Below are 16,624 nucleotides of genomic sequence, written 5' to 3'. Positions count from 1 at the left end.
TCAAAGTACCAAAACTGTAGGAGGGTCCTAGCCCTTATCTTTAAATTAAATTAGTTCCCTCTAAGAATAGGGATATTAGTAATTACCACAAGATTATAAAAGTATTCCATGAGTACATTCAAAGCTATTGGATTATGAGACATCACTGACCTGAATTAAAATTTTTCATGTAATTTAGTTAACCAAAAAAAAAATGCAAGTCACTGCTGAAAATTATATGGTGAAAGCAAGAACTGTCCAAAGCATTCTTCTAGGGAATTACACAAATTATTTCAATCTTCAGAATATAGACCTTAAGGCATATTAGAATTCACTATGATCATTATTAGTATAGTCCTTGACTTACCTTCACCCCTACATTTTATTGACTGAAATCCAAAGACATATAGAAAAGTAAACATAATTTATAAAATGTGTGAAATTAAGTGTTTATATGGAATAACAAAAGAGCTCAAGTTCAGGTTGTAATTCAAATCCGTTTCCCAAACATGTCTGAGAATATCCTTGGGGTTGTCATTTTAAAATATTCATATTTCTATTATTCTCTTTGAAGAGCCAGATCATATATAACTTGGGGTCAGGCAATGTTTTTTTAAACTAATTTACAATGGTGCCTATAACTGGGGAATTATGGAAAATATTGAAGTTGACATTTCAAAACCAAAAGCTGATCACCAAGTGAAAGAAGGGCTGCTGTGAATGCACAGGTTGATCTGCCTCTGATTTGTAGAACAGATTAAGAAACATCCAATAAAATGGTTGTTTTATAAGATGATTACACATAGCTAAAGTTAGTCTTTGGCAATGTTGTGTTTTCTTATACATTATAAAATTTCCTCATTTTTGATAATTTTGATAACTGGGCTCAAATTTCTATGAAGTGTGCATTGTTTCAATAGATTGCTTCACTTAATTAAATTCACTCAAAGTTCACTGGGCATGGAAGACCACTATGCTTACATGTGTAATTTCTAAGCCACAAATGAAAAAAAAAAACTTTTATTGCTCAAAGCATGCAGTTGGAATTGATGTGTAGACATAAATGTCATTCATCTCCTTCCATACACATGCTCTAACATCAATCTCCGTGTTTTCTACTCATCTCTACCGCCACAGGAAGAAGCATGATAACTTAATACCATTTTCTGAAATTACCAGTATTTGGATACCCACGTTAAACAAGATCTAGAAAAGCTGAAGGGTAAGAACAGTTAACTTTCACTTGTTGGCATCCATTATCAATGGAAATAGAGCCAGAATAAACCCCCAATCTAAAAGTCTCTTTCCTGTAACTGCCAGCTCACTTTAATCACAAAACCTTTTCATTGGGCAGATTCAGCCTGTCTAATATTTTATGGAAAGTGATGACAGAAATTAAGTGGTTTGTCATCCAACAATTATTAGCAAATCTGGTATTTATGACTCAGAGGTCTCGGGTTTCCAGTATGTTACTCAGCGATATACACTTCTTTCTCTTTTTGTCTGTGTCTGTCACATGGGGGTGGTGTTGTGACTGAACCTCTGCAATAAAATCAATGCATTTAACTTTCACACACTGACAATCTGATTTTGTTTCCTACTCAGTCTTTCTACTTTAGAAAATATGCTGCAAGCTTCTTCTACAACTTTGTTTCCCTTTACTATAGAAGGTCCTTTTCTATCTAGCCTACTTCCTGAGAATATTAATGATATAAAATTATACAGTCATTGCCATTTGTTTGAAATGCAGATCACCAGGTTTAGCAAGTGCAGATTGGATTTGAAAGAGAAGAGATTCAAATGCAGCCACGCTGCCAGAAGACATCGCTCATTCACTGATTTAGAATCAGTGAAAAGTGTGACAGGAAAGACTATGTCTTGGCAAAAGGGCTTGATACATGTTCAAGAGCAAAACTGAAACTATCCTCCCATGGTTTTCAGCCATAGATCACTAAAAATTTCTCAACTGCAAAAGACTACAGGCCCTGACTTCTCCTTCATCCTCCCAGGATGGAAACAAATTTCAAAATTAGATGTGTCAAAGCTTACACAATTCATTGCTGGTACACTTAATTTAAACTGTCTCTTATTGAAAAATATATTAATTATATTTCTGCCTTTTTATAATGTAAATGTAGAACTCATGAAAGGAAACAGATGGACATCTTTTGGAGATGAATTTTCTTTTGATTAAAACACAAGAAGATGGTTATTTTTTCATATTCTATATAGGTAAAACTTCCTTCTCAAAGTCTGAGCAGAGTTGAAATGTTGGGAATTATAAGTACCAACTATGCACTGTGTATATTTTGGGGAAGGGGTAACAAATACTGCCAACAACATCCTAAGTTTCAAATAACATAATGATTGCCTTTTTGTTAATTTAAAATAAAAGCTCCCATTCATGAAGCTACATATATCACATTAACTTAAAACTTTATAAAAATTACCAGACTACAGTACAACTAAATTTTTTAAAGTAATTCTTTTTTAAAATCTCCAATTTGTGCTGTTAAACAAAATTATCTTTGTAGGGATGTTAAATACTAATAATTATTTAGCCACTATGAAACTTTTGATGAACATTCAGTCTATGCCAGCCCTCCTACAGCATGTTGGTGCAATAGTGGATAAAAAGATGATATCCAAACAATGTGGGCATTGATATTAGTCTAACATTCAGACAAAGCCCATACACAGGAAAATATAAAATGCTGAGATATTAAATTAAGGAGATAACGATTTCAGATGTGACTATCAGAGAACATCAAATGGATATATCCCGGAATTGGAAATCTTGCAAGCAGTTGATTCAGCTAATCTCAGATAATGTCTACTGGTAAGTTTTCAAGATGGTTTTCAGTTATTTAGATGAATATATTTTGTATCAAAGTTCAGAAATTCATACTTTAATCTTCATGAAGTTATAGTGCTAAGAAATTACACTAAGTGAAGCTGTGATGAGGAAATCTACAAGACTATAGAAACATCATCATGTAGCATTGTTCTTATGAATTTAGTACTATTTCAAGAGTTGTTCATATCCTACAGTGCAACTTGAAATATTATGGTTTTGCCTAAAGCTTTCTTTTTGCCATTGTTTATTTTGAGTTTTTGTTTAGTTTACTGTATTGACCATGGAACATAATATAACCACATAACAACTGCAAACTATAACCAAAATCTTTAGAGTAATGTTTTGGCTAATTGATCTTATAATAAAATAGATTTGTTAGCATTATAAATCTTATTAGTTTCTCTTATTTGATGCAGAGTCAGTTGACTTTCCTGGTTAATTATCAAGATTTGTCCTCAGGTATTGACAAAGTGCTTAATTGGCAGTTTGGTGATATTCTGCTGTATGTTTTCTCCAAGGATAGGGAACTGGTAGTTTTACTTGATTACTTCTAGCTCTGGTTTATAGTAAAGTTTAAAATCATAGTTTTTGCTCTACATCCTCTCCAACATAAGCTGTCTTCAGTGTTTTTGATCTTAGCCATTCTGACAGGTGTAAGATGGTATCTTGAAGTCGTTTATTTGCATTTCCCTGATGACTAAGGATGTTGAGCAATTCCTTAAATGTCTCTCAGCCATTTTAACTTCTTCTGTTGAGAATTCTCTGTTTAGCTCTATAGCCCATTTTTTTTAATTGGACTGTTGGGTATTTTGACGTCTAATTTTTTGAGTTCTTTATATGTTCTGGATATCAGCCCTCCGTCAGATGTGAGGTTGGTGAAGATCTTTTCCCATTCTGTAGGCTGACATTTTGTCTTGTTGACCGTGTCCTTTGCCCCAAAAAAGCTTCACAGTTTCAAGAGGTCCCATTTATTAATTGTTTCTCTCAGTGTCTGTACTACTGGTGTTATATTTAGGAAGTGATCTCCTATGCCAATGCGTTCAAGACTACTTCCTACTTTCTCTTCTATCAGGTTCAGAGTAACTGGATTTATATTGAGGTCTTTGATCCATTTGGACTTAAGTTTTGTGCACAGTGACAGATATGGATCTATTTTCAGTCTTCTGCATGTTGACATCCAGTTATGCCAGCACCATTTGTTGAAGATGCTTTCTTTTTTCCATTGTATAGTTTTGGCTTCTTTGTCAAAAACCATATATTCATAGGTGTGTGGGTTAATGTCAGGGTCTTCATTTCAGTTCCATTGGTCCACATGTCAGTTTTTCTGCCAGTACCAAGCTGTTTTTATTACTGTAGCTCTATAGGAACTCTATAGTAGCAAGGGGAACACTCCTCCACTGTTGGTGGGAATGCAAACTTGTACAGCCACTTTGGAAACCAATATGGCACTTTCTTAGAAAATTGGGAATCAACCTCCCTCAAGACCCAGCTATACCACTCTTGGGCATATACCCAAGGAATGCTCAATCATATCACAAGGACACATACTCAACTATGTTCTTAGTAGCATTATTTGTAATAGCCAGAACCTGGAAACAACCTAGACGCCCTTCAACTGAAGAATGGATAAATAAAATGTGGTACATATACACATTGGAGTACTACTCAGCAGAGAAAAACAATGACATCATGAGGTTTGCAAGCAAATGGATGGAACTAGAAAACATCATCCTGAGTGAGGTAACCCAGACTCAGAAAGACAAACATGGTAAGTACTCACTCATAAGTGGATACTAGATGTAAAGCAAAGGATAACCAGACTGAAATTTACAAATCCAGGGAGGCTACCTAGTAAAGAGGACCCTAAGTAAGACATAGGGATCAACCAATGACAGAAATGGATGAGATCTACATGAGCAAACTGAAGGTTAGGGTGGGGAAAATGGAGGGCAAGGATGGGAGGAAAGAGAGCTTAAGGGGGTGGGAGGTCCCAGCTGGATCAGGCAGGAACAGAGTAGGAGAACAAGGAAAGAGATACCATGATAAATGAAGACCCCATGAGAATAGGAAGAAACAGGGTACTAGAGAAGTCCCCAGAAATCCCCAAAGATACCTCCACTGTAGATTACTGGCAATGGTCGAGAGAGTGCCTGAGATAACCTACTCTGGTGATTGGATGGCCGAACACCCTAACTGTCATGATAGAACTCTCATCCAGTGACTGATGGAAGCAGATGCAGAGATCCACGGCCAAGCCCCAGGTGGAGCTCCAGGAGTCCAATTGGTGAAAGAGAGGAGGGATTATATGAGCAAAAGATATTGAGACCAGGATTGGAAAAGGCACAGGGACAAAGAGCCAAACTAGTGGAAACGCATGAACTGTGAACCAATAGCTGAGGAGCCACCATGGAACTGGACCAGGCCCTGTAGATAAGTGAGACAGTGATTAGCTTGAACTTTTTAAGGAGGCCCCTAGGCAGTGGGACCTAGACCTGTCCTTGGTGCATGAGCTGGCTTTTTGGAACCTAGGGCCTATGTTGAGACACTTTGCTCAGCCTTGGTGTAGGGAGGAGGGGACTGGACCTGCCTCAACTGAATCCCACCAAGCTGGTCTGACTCCCCAGGGAAGACCTTGACTTGGAGCAGGTGAGAATGGGGTGTTGATTGGGGGGGAAGGCTGGAGGGTGGGAGGAGGGAGGACAGGGGAATCCTTGGCTGATACATAAAATCAAATTAATTATAAAATAAAAATATTTTAAAAATCATAGTTTTTAACTGTGTGCTTTTGAATGATAACTTAAAGAAAATGAACTTGACACATGGTTTTAACCTTAGGGAGTGTTTATCTGAGACTTTGGGGATGGCTTAATAGGTAATACACCTGTCAAGCAAACATGAAGACCCAGCGTTCAGATCTCCTGCATTCAAGTAAAAAGGTTAGCATTCCAGCAAGTGCAGATCACCTTAGCAGTTAGTTAGGGGTTGAGAATGAGATTAGATAAACATATCTCAATAACCAACTAAATGAATAAATAATTGAACATCTGACATCAACTTCTAGCCTTCATCTGCATATAAGTACATGACATGTGCATATATCCTCACCAACAATTATATACTATACACACACAAACACACACAAATGAAACAAAGATTCCAATTTTTTCAAATGATAAAACTTATTCATGAGTGTGAGATGAAATATAATTTTGTATATTTTTTCATATGGTAAAGAGTTACCCTCCCCTCTAACATGTTGTGGATTTAATTCTGAGAAGTATTTTGTGAAATATTTCTTCAGAAGAATTGATTTTCATGGTGTTAAGTTTAGAAAGTTACGCTCTGTTTTGATTCTTTGCATCAATGTCAGAATTCTGCATTCCACAGATTGTGGCTTATTTTCAAGAGAGTCTTCCTTGCTTACTAAACTCCACTGAAGATACATGAGAGTAGGGACCTCTGCTATCATGTAAATCACTGTAAGATGCACAGTGTTTATTCTATATATACTTGATTAAATGTTGGGTGAGTGAAGTTCTGAAGGGCATGAGATTGAAGACTCAACAGTCATTATTCTGGATAGGAAACTGTTCTGTAACGATAGCAAGAACTCACATTTTGCATTGTTCTTCAATTTGTTAGTCATGTGTCCACATTTTAAATTTGATTTTCATAATCACTTTGTAAGAAAAGTAGCATACAATTTACCTTGCTTTTTTTTTTTTATAGATTGAAACTAGATCCTATACCTATGTAATAATTCACAGTGTGGGAGCAAAAGACCATTAAAGAACAGAAATGAATTTTTCTGGAAAGTGAGGATAAAGCCACAATGTTAAGGATTTTCTTGAACTGGGAAATGACTTTGGAGTTAATTCTCAATCTGCTGTATAGTTGTAAATACCTGGATAACTATATCTCGGGGCTCCAATGGTTTCAGAGTTATTGTGAGTCTCTATCAGCACTAATAAAACATTAAGAATAGTGCCTAAGAACAAAAATACAAATAATGTGAGTATTTATTATTTCTAAGTGAGATTCCTTTCTACTCTTGCATGAAAGGGTTTTCTTCAAAACCGTTGCAATAATTTTTCTTCAAATACACATACATATTCCATGATACATTTCTAACCCTGGTAACATGTATAAATTTCACCTACTAAAATCAAGTTTTAGGGTTCTAAGTTTTTATTTTATATTCACAGAATTATTCTATTGACTTTATAAGCATTTCCACTTGTTATTTAATTTAAATACCCGTGCTAGGAAGTGCTGTTAAATAGAATTAACAGTCATTTAACAGAACTCAAGAGACATAACAACCACAAAGGCATTTTATCTGTCCTACCGTAAGTTTAGTATGGAATGGAATACCAACCCACCTCTTCAGAGACAGACATACTTTGTGCTTTCTCTCCCAAGTAGAAAAACTTTGCTGTAGTTTTAATAGATTCTGCCAATATTTTACAGTTGACAAGTCACCTTTCATGTGAATTCCATATATGCACTGCTGGGATGAGACATGTAACTTCAGTCTAGATTAGAAAGATTTTTATCTTTCAGACATTAAAATTGAGGAGACAGAAAGATAGATGAAAAAATTTGAATTTTGCCATATTGTGAATTCCAAAATAAATTACATACTTGAATATTTGAATTTAAAATTAAAACTAAAATAAAATATTAAGTATTTTATGAAATACTTAATAAATCAAAAGTAAACAGTAAAGAAAATTTGATAAAAATGAAACATACATAAAAAATAGATAAACTTGTAATAAAAAATCATACACAATATTTGAAGACTAGATAAAAAGCAAATTACTAATGTTAAAAATAAATCTGATCAAGCAATAAAAATAGTTTAAAAATCAAAGACCCACACACACACACATGTATATATTACTTGTTGAATATATAACAAATAACACAATATACTTTATGAGAATATAAAAACAGAAATGTGAAATAAAGGTTTTTTTCATGTCATCATTGGCAATTTGAACAAGAACAATGAAGTGTTTTGTTTAAATACTTAGATTTATTGTACTGTTTGTTAAACTCAATTATACCCCAATTTTAACCAATCACATTCTTTTTTTTATTTTATAATTTAATTTAATTTTATATATCAGCCACGGATTCCCCTGTCCTCCCTCCTCCTGCCCTCCCTTTTGTCCCCCCAACCCATCCCCATACCCATCTCCTCCAGGGCAAGGACTGCCCTGGGAATTCAGCTCAGCCTGGTAGATTGAATAGAGGCAGGTCCAGTCCCCTCCTCCCTTCACCCAGGCTGAGCAAAGTGTCCCTGCATAGGCCCCAGGCTCCAAACAGCCAGCTCATGCACTAAGGACAGGTCCTGGTCCCACTGCCTGGAGGCCTCCCAAACAGTTCAAGCTAATCAACTGTCTCACTTATCCAGAGGGCCTTATTCAGTTTTGGGCTCCTCAGCTATTGGTTCATAGTTCATGTGTTTCCACTAGTTTGGCTATTTGTCCCTGTGCTTTTTCCAACCATGGTCTCAACAATTCTTGCTCATATAATTCCTCCTCTTTCTCGCTGATTGGACTCCTGAAGCTCCACCTGTGGCCTGGCCGTGGATCTCTGCTACTCACAACTTCACGGAGGCTACCTAGTAAAGAGGACCCTAAGAAAGACACAGGGATCACTCACACAGAGAAATGGATGAGATCTACATGAGCAAACAGGTTATGGGGGGGATAATGAAGGGCAAAAGTTGGGGGAAAGAGAGCTTAGGGGAGTAGGAGATCCCAGCTGGACTAAGAACAGAGATGGAGAACAAGGAAAGAGAGGCCATGATAAATGAAGACCCCATGGGAATTGGAAGAAGCAGAGTGCTAGAGAGGTCCCCAGAAATCCACAAGGATACCCCACAATGACTACTGGCAATGGTTGAGAGAAAGCACGAACTGACCTTCTCTGGTGATCTGATGGCCAAGCACCCTAACTGTCGTGGTAGAACTCTCATACAATCACACTCTTAAGAACTTATCTGAAGGTGAGCACACACAGACAATTCTCTGAGAGAATATCAAGGGGATAAATTCACAAAAATTTAACTTTCAGAAGAGAGAATGACAGTTAAACAATAGCAAGAAACAGCAAGATCTAATTAGCTACCATTTGTTCTTGTGCTGTATTTTCAAATCAACTACAAAAACCTTAGGAAGACTAAACACATACTCAGAATCAAAAATTTCTCACCCAAAATAACTTAATTGCATTTGTACTTATTATTACTATGTCACAAATGTCACTTTATAGTATGGAGACTCTCTACATTTGAAGTTTGGGGAAAATATTATTTTGTTTGTTGCGAAAACCTGACTTAAATATGCAGTCCAGAACTGGGAATCATTGGAACCTCTGGCAGCTGACATTGCCCATGGTATCTCATTGTGGAAGCCCGAGGTACACAGTTGACATATTGTGTGAAGGGATAATGCGTACATTGTGTTCACGGGTGCCTGGAGGACAGAGTGAGGTAAACTTAGTGATGGCTCTGCTGACTTTGAAAAGTTGCTATATCTGTGTGTGAATCAGAGAAGATGAGCCAATTTCCCAATAGACAATGTGCAACTTAAAGAGCACACTTCAGTAGACACATAAAAGTCAGTCATCAATTGGTATTTAATAGTGCTACATTTAGAAAAGGGCTTATATACTTATGACACCTCTTTGTTAGTAAAAGTTGAAATTATTATCTAGTTTGGGATGGTATTCCATTTTTCCATAGAGTACAGATAACAGTGGTCATCTGTTGATAGCAATATTTTCCCTTAATTGATTAAATCGATGCTAAAGTATACTTAATACAGTATTTATTGCAAGCCAAAAGAGATATGACCAGAATTCTACATGGCTTGTTACCGACATAATTTTTATTTTTTAAAAAATATATTCCTTTTTATTCTTAAAAATCTCAAAGGATTTAGCACCATGGTTACAAGCATTTGTTCTGCACCTGTTACTGGGTAAGTAATGAGATGGAGACGGAAGAATGGGAAATATTTATTTGATTCAAAAGCTAACTTTTTTGAGACCAAAAAGACCTGATTAGTTCTGACAACACTGTTTTTCAAGTTAGAATGGTTATGCCATTTAACTATTACCTGTAGACATCTTTGAGATTTTAAAACTTTAAAATTGGAATGATAGTAACCTACTTCCCTGTGAGACTTTGGATATGAAAAGAGACAAATTACAACATGTTCACATAGTCCCTCTTAATCAGTACTGAGCAAATGCCTCCTACTCATTGTAATAAGCAAACATAAAGATATTGCTAAATTTTGACAGGATTCATCTACTGTAAATTATACTACCTGCTAAGGACACATGAAAATAACCATGCTACCTTTTGAGAGCATGTTGTCTGGAGTGTACATATTGCTGTAATTTCTTCACTAATATAAGAGTTATGTTTGAGACTGTGTCAGGAGTCTAGACCAATAGATCAGAACTAGAAAATTCTATTTTCTATAGCAACACAACCATAAAACTTGCAATATAAAAATCTTTGCAGTTATATTAAAATAAAATTTTGGGAAATCAATTCCATACAAAATTGTTAAACATTGGCCCTTTATATATTTGTTTGCTTGATACATATAGTCAAATATGGCCCATTTATTTGATTACTTAAAATAACTTTTATTTAGAAACAATGTAGTTAGAGGAGAGGTTATCAGCATATGCCAGTGTAGTCCTGGACACACATTTCTCAGATTTTCTCAGTGACGCTGGGATGTCTGAAGTGGGGGTGCTAACACCTGATGTTAGAACCTTTCTGCTGCATCCTTACATAGCAAAAACCTGAGGCAAACCAGGACAAATGATGTTTCCAAACACAGAAGAATAATGAAAGACAGTGTCCTCATGGAAGTCTTCTGGACAATCCATTCATAAGTCAAAACCCTCAAGACATAAAATCCCTCCAGAAGGCCATACATACCTCCAAGCACTGTGGTTTTGAAGGATAGGTATCCAACACAACAGTTGTTTGAGAACATATTCAGGACACAGCATATAGCTGTTGATCCTTTTAAAAAGGAAAATTAAACTATATAGGTATGGTTGAGATCCATTCTTGATATTTGTACATTAGTTGTGATATTTTGCAGAATTTCTATAGAAAATACAAACAAGTTTTATTCAAAACTTTCTTCAGTATCCCCAAGGAAAACTCAACAACATAATATTAAAGAACAACTTTATGAATATGTTTTTTAAACATATGTGAAACAGTCTCCAGAATGAGTTCAGAGACAATTCTAAAATCTGTGGGGCTGGAATGGACAATGACACTTTATAGAGTGTCCTTTTGGATCTGCCCAAACAAAATTCATTTCATTCTAAATTAAAATTTCAAGATGGTAATATTTTTAGAGATTTATTAACTTATTTTTGTGTGTATGGGTTTGTGCCAGCTTAAGTATATGAACACTTTGTGCATGCAGGTGCCTTCAGAGACTGACAGGAAGTACCCAGCTCCTATAACTGGAATTACAGGGGGCTGTGAACCACCTTATGTCAATTGAAAGAAGGAACCCAGACCCTCTGAAAGATCAGTAAGAACTCTTACCCACTGTGTCTATCCAGCTCCTTGAGATAAAAATATTGTAATGAATGACTGAATGCTATCCCGAACTTGGCCTTTGAAAAGACTGCAATGATTTTGTGTTGCTCTCAAAAGATGCCATTGCTGACTTTGAACTTTTGAGTCATTATGATCTTAACTAGTGTTATAATCTGATTAAAAGCAATTTGTTGCCATCTAAGAAAAGGCATTTATAAAGAAAAGCTATACTTTCCTTAGGACTGTGCCCCTAAAATAGCAGAATTCTGTTTGCAAAATAACCAATTGCTCATTTTATAAGTTATATGTTGCAGAAATGCAACACAATACACAACAAAATATAAATACAAAATGAGGAATTAAACAAATTCCTTTTCCTTTTGAAGAACAAAAAAATCTTATTACTTTATAGTGGAGAAGCATTTAAAAATTGACTGCTAGAACATACTCTCTTCCAAAGCTTATGTTTCCAGTGTTTATAACCTTGAGGGCACTAGATTTACATCAATTACCTGCTACAGGTGTCTTGGAGAGAAACAAATTAATTCATGTCTGGGAGAAAAATTACTTATAAATGAAGAACAAAGAACAACTCTTCCACTAATAAATTCATCACTATATGGCAATATAAAACATTTATAAGTTATCAAACAGTGGTGGTTTTTACACTGATGATGTTACATGAGAATATTAGAATGAAAGTTTCTCAACTCTGTTATAAACCAGGAGGTAAATTCTCTAAATATTGCTGGGAAGACCCCCTTTCCTGTTCATGTACTCTTGCAAACAAATAAGGAAAGTCAAGTAAAAAGTCCACCAGACCTCTTTCCAAGAGCTGTCTGTGCATGAAACTTCAGTACCTACTGATAAATTCAGTGTTCTTCCACAAGGGGAAGAGCAATACAACTTCTCTTTACTGAAACCTCTTGGTTCCTGTATAAACGTACAGTTGAAAATTTTTTCAGTGTTTAAATGGTTATTAATGGAATAATTTTAGGCAAATAATTAAACATTAAGGAAAACTTGTATTTCTATAAAGTCTATTGTTGCTCATTTTACTTTGCTCTTCTCGGAAATCTTACCAAAAATGACAGAACAGTAATTGAAATATTCTCCAAATAAATAAAAACATCTGAAAACTTTTGCTGAGTCTAACAAACATATTTGCAATGTTCCTTTTTCATCAAAGATTTGGAATTAATTTAAGCAAAATACTTTATGACTTCAATATCCTTGTCTGGGAAACTAATATGAACTGAACAAGAATTTAAGTATTAAACAACATAAGATAAATCTACCTAGATATTAGATATTAAATAAATCACATTATAACTGTTTTTCCTTAACTTACATGGTTTCAGTCCTTAAAATAAGTTTCTCTTTCAACAACTAAGAATTGGATATTCAAGGGTAAATCTGCTTCAGTTTCTATTACTCCAATCATGGGAAGGAATCCCAAAACACCATATTGATACATTATTTCACATCATCAACTCTTTCTAGTTGTAAACCAGTTTCTATGAGTGAGAAAATATCATAATGTGTTGCAATAGATAGAAGGTATGCTATAGAGGTACAGAGCATGTGAAAGACAATTTAGTGCTTCCTGACAGCCTGCATTTCATCTTACCCTTTGCTGTCTGTGGACTATTCATCAGCATTACCATGCCCTGAAATTGCCTTTGAAATTTTAATCAATTTAACATTGGTGTATCTATAGATTACATGAAATAACTTTTGCTGTCTCTTCTAAGCACCTTTGTCATATGAATGGCTTACAGCCTTCATATTTCTCAATACGAATCTGTACATATCCTTCTATCTCAATCTTGTTTTCAAAGGACAAGGTGGAAGATGACAATGTTAATGAAGATTAACTGAAAGACTAATTATTTAGTCACTGGATGGGGGATGAGGCATAGAGCTAAATCTTTCTGTCACGAATATTCATAACCAATTCAGTTTAAATGCCAGATTTATGAGAACAAGCGATCCATCTCTATCATGTGTCGGATGCTTTATTTAAGGTAGGTTCAGAAGAATCTTAATTTCCCTTGCTAATTCAGTCCCTCACTATCAGTTCTATAGCATTGTTCTTTACACTCTTCACATGACTTACATGGATTTAGGTATGAACATTTAAACTGACTTTGGAATGGTTATAATATATTAGAAATCTCTGTGTTTTCAGCTCTAACAAATATTTTTGAATTATTAATTTGTTTAAAAGATTAATTTAATTGGTAACAAGATTATCTATCATAAACCCAGCACACATGTAATACCAATTTGTAGATTTACTATTATTTTGCTTTATTTAACTTTATTTTGTACTTATAAACAATTTGATAATTGAGAACTTTCATTAAAGAATATATTGACTTTTACATTAGCACATAATTTAAAAGATGACTTGATCATAGGAAGTTAATAGAGAGAGTAACACAAAAACTTTTATTGTAATTGTATCTTTTGTCAAGTTTGTCTAATTATAACTACTCCAAATAAAGATGATGAATACATTAATTGAGAAGATATTTTTATTTCTGTAGCTTGGTATTATTGATGGTTTTATTGATCTCTGTAAAAAGTAAGTAAAAATTATTCAAACAAATATATTTTAGGTTACATATGAATGAAAATAAAATTATATGATTTAATCATGGAAGATAAATGCTTGCTGGTATTTTTAAGTCAATTTAATTTTATGTGTATAGTTGTTCTGTGTTTGACTCATATGCTTGACACATGATGAGGTCATAAGAGAACATATGATCCCATGGAATTGAAGTTACAGAAAATTGTGAGCTGCCACATGGGTGCTGAGAATCAAACCTACTTCTCTGAAAGGCAGTCAGTGTTCTTAAACATGGGCTATCTCTAAAGCCCCTGAAGATAAATGTCTACTGTTTTAAATGTCTTCTGAAGCACAATAGTCAATAACTGTGTGAGTTTCACAACTTTATTAGGCCCAGAAAAGTTGAGAACAACAAACAAGTGTGAGTATTTTCACCTTCTTCTGTAGACAGAACTAAGTGTGGATCTGGTGATAAAATGGGACATGCAGCAATTTATTTCCACAAATAATAATTCAAGTTATATTATTATAAATAAAGAAGAGAAAATTAATCTTGTATTTAATTATAACCCCTTAAGCACAATTCAAAGTTTATGCAATTAAATATCAGTTTTTCTTGGCCATGTGATTTTAAGTTTGAAATATTTACCTACCTATGCAGAATCACTGAGAATGTTTTTGTCAACAGTTATGATAATAACTCAAGGTTTTAAATAACCTGTTAATGTCCTCTAAGGAAAATTTATTTTTTATGGGTTATTGTACTAGGTTCTTCAAGGTTAAGAAGGCTACTATTCTAATTCACTGTGACATACACATTCTTGAACAAGTCATTAGGTCTTGGACACATCATTCCAAGAAAGATATTTTAAATAAGGCAACTCCACCACCTTCCCTTCTCTACCCTGTTCGTTCTCATTTGTCTAATCCCTTCAAATTCAGTTATGAACTGTGGAGATCAATTCCTTCCCTTCTGCCCTAAATAAATGCCCCACCTCATTGTCTCTTTTCTGTAGCATGATCTTCCCCACATAGCGTCAACATGACTGAAGATCTATTCTTAAAACAGAATAATGCTGGAAGATGAAATGCAGCTCATCGTTTGCCTAAAGTGAACTCACATTAAGCAAGCAGGAGCATTAATAGCAAGCCATGTTTGTCATTTTGGTCATTCCTTAGAGTTTTGTTGCTCTTAAATAAAGTTCAATGAGTATATGTTGCTGAAACATTCCAGATATTTTATAGAATTACAGAGTGGAAAAGAAAAGCAGCAGGAAGGAATAAAGAAAAGAAAAGAAGTTTTGTGAGTTTTTGCTTTTGGACTATATATTCATTTCCCTTTGCTTCAGTAATGAACTGCTAGAATTTAGTGACTTAAAACAAGTCTATCCTCTCACAGTCTTGGAAGTCAGAACTCTGAAGTGTCTTTCACAGGTCTGAAGTCACGATGCTGCCAGGGTTGTTCCTTATGGAAGCTTAGAGGAGGGTCTGTTTCCTTGCCTTTTCTGGCTTTTCAGGACAGTTTGAATTCCTTCACTCAAAACCTTCCATTTTCAAAGCCAGCAAGGACATATGGAGTCCTCACATCCACTTTCTGACTCTGCTGCCTCTCTCTTCCACTTACAGGATCCCTTATGATTGAACTTGATACATGGGGAAAGACTACAGGAAATTCCATATCTCAAAGTATCATTTTTTTTTCAACACCCTTTCATGATAAAAGTCTTGGACACATTAGGGATACAAGGAATATACCTCAATATAGTAAAGGCAGTTCACAGCCAACATCAACTTAAATGGTAAGAAACTGAAAGCAATTCTATGAAAATCAGGAACAAGACAAGGCTGTCCACTCTCTCCATACCTATTCAATATGGTACTTGAAGATCTAGCTAGAGAAATAAGACAACTGACAGATATCAAGGGGATAGAAATTGAAAGGAAGAAAATGAAGTATCTTTATTTGCATATATTATGATGGTATATTTAAGTGACTGCAAAAATATTCACCTGGAACCAAACACAGATGATAAACACTTTCAGAAAAGTAACTGAAAAAATTAACTCACATAAATCAGTAGTCCTCCTATATACAAATAACAAATGGAATAGGAAAGAAATCAGGGAAATAACACCTTTCATTATATTCTCAAAAGATGTTAAATGTATTTGGGAAAGTCTAATCAATTAAGTGAAAAACTTGTATGATTAAAAACATGAACACACTGAAGAAATAAATTGAAGAAAAATTAAAATGTATAAAGATATGCAATGTTGATGGATCCATAAAATTAATATAGTAGAAATGGCCATCTTGTCAAAAGCAACCTTCAAACTTAATGAAATCTCTACCAAAATTCCAGCACAATTCTTTATATGTCTTCAAAGGATAATCTTCAACTTCATATGGAAACCCCCCAAAAAACACAGAATAGTTCAAAACAATCCTGAATCATAAGAGAATTGCTGCTAAAGATCTCACCATCCCTGATTTCAAGCTGCACTACACAGCTTGAGTAATAAAAACAGCATGGTATTGGCACAATAATAGATAAGTTGATCAGTGGAATCAAAATGAAGCCCAGACAGAAATCCACACACCTGTAGGCAC

Source organism: Peromyscus maniculatus, chromosome 15, assembly GCF_049852395.1.
Source record: "Peromyscus maniculatus bairdii isolate BWxNUB_F1_BW_parent chromosome 15, HU_Pman_BW_mat_3.1, whole genome shotgun sequence".
NCBI classification, from domain to species: domain Eukaryota; kingdom Metazoa; phylum Chordata; class Mammalia; order Rodentia; family Cricetidae; genus Peromyscus; species Peromyscus maniculatus.
The sequence above is the reverse complement of the archived record's forward strand: the minus strand, read 5'-3'. Positions refer to the sequence as shown.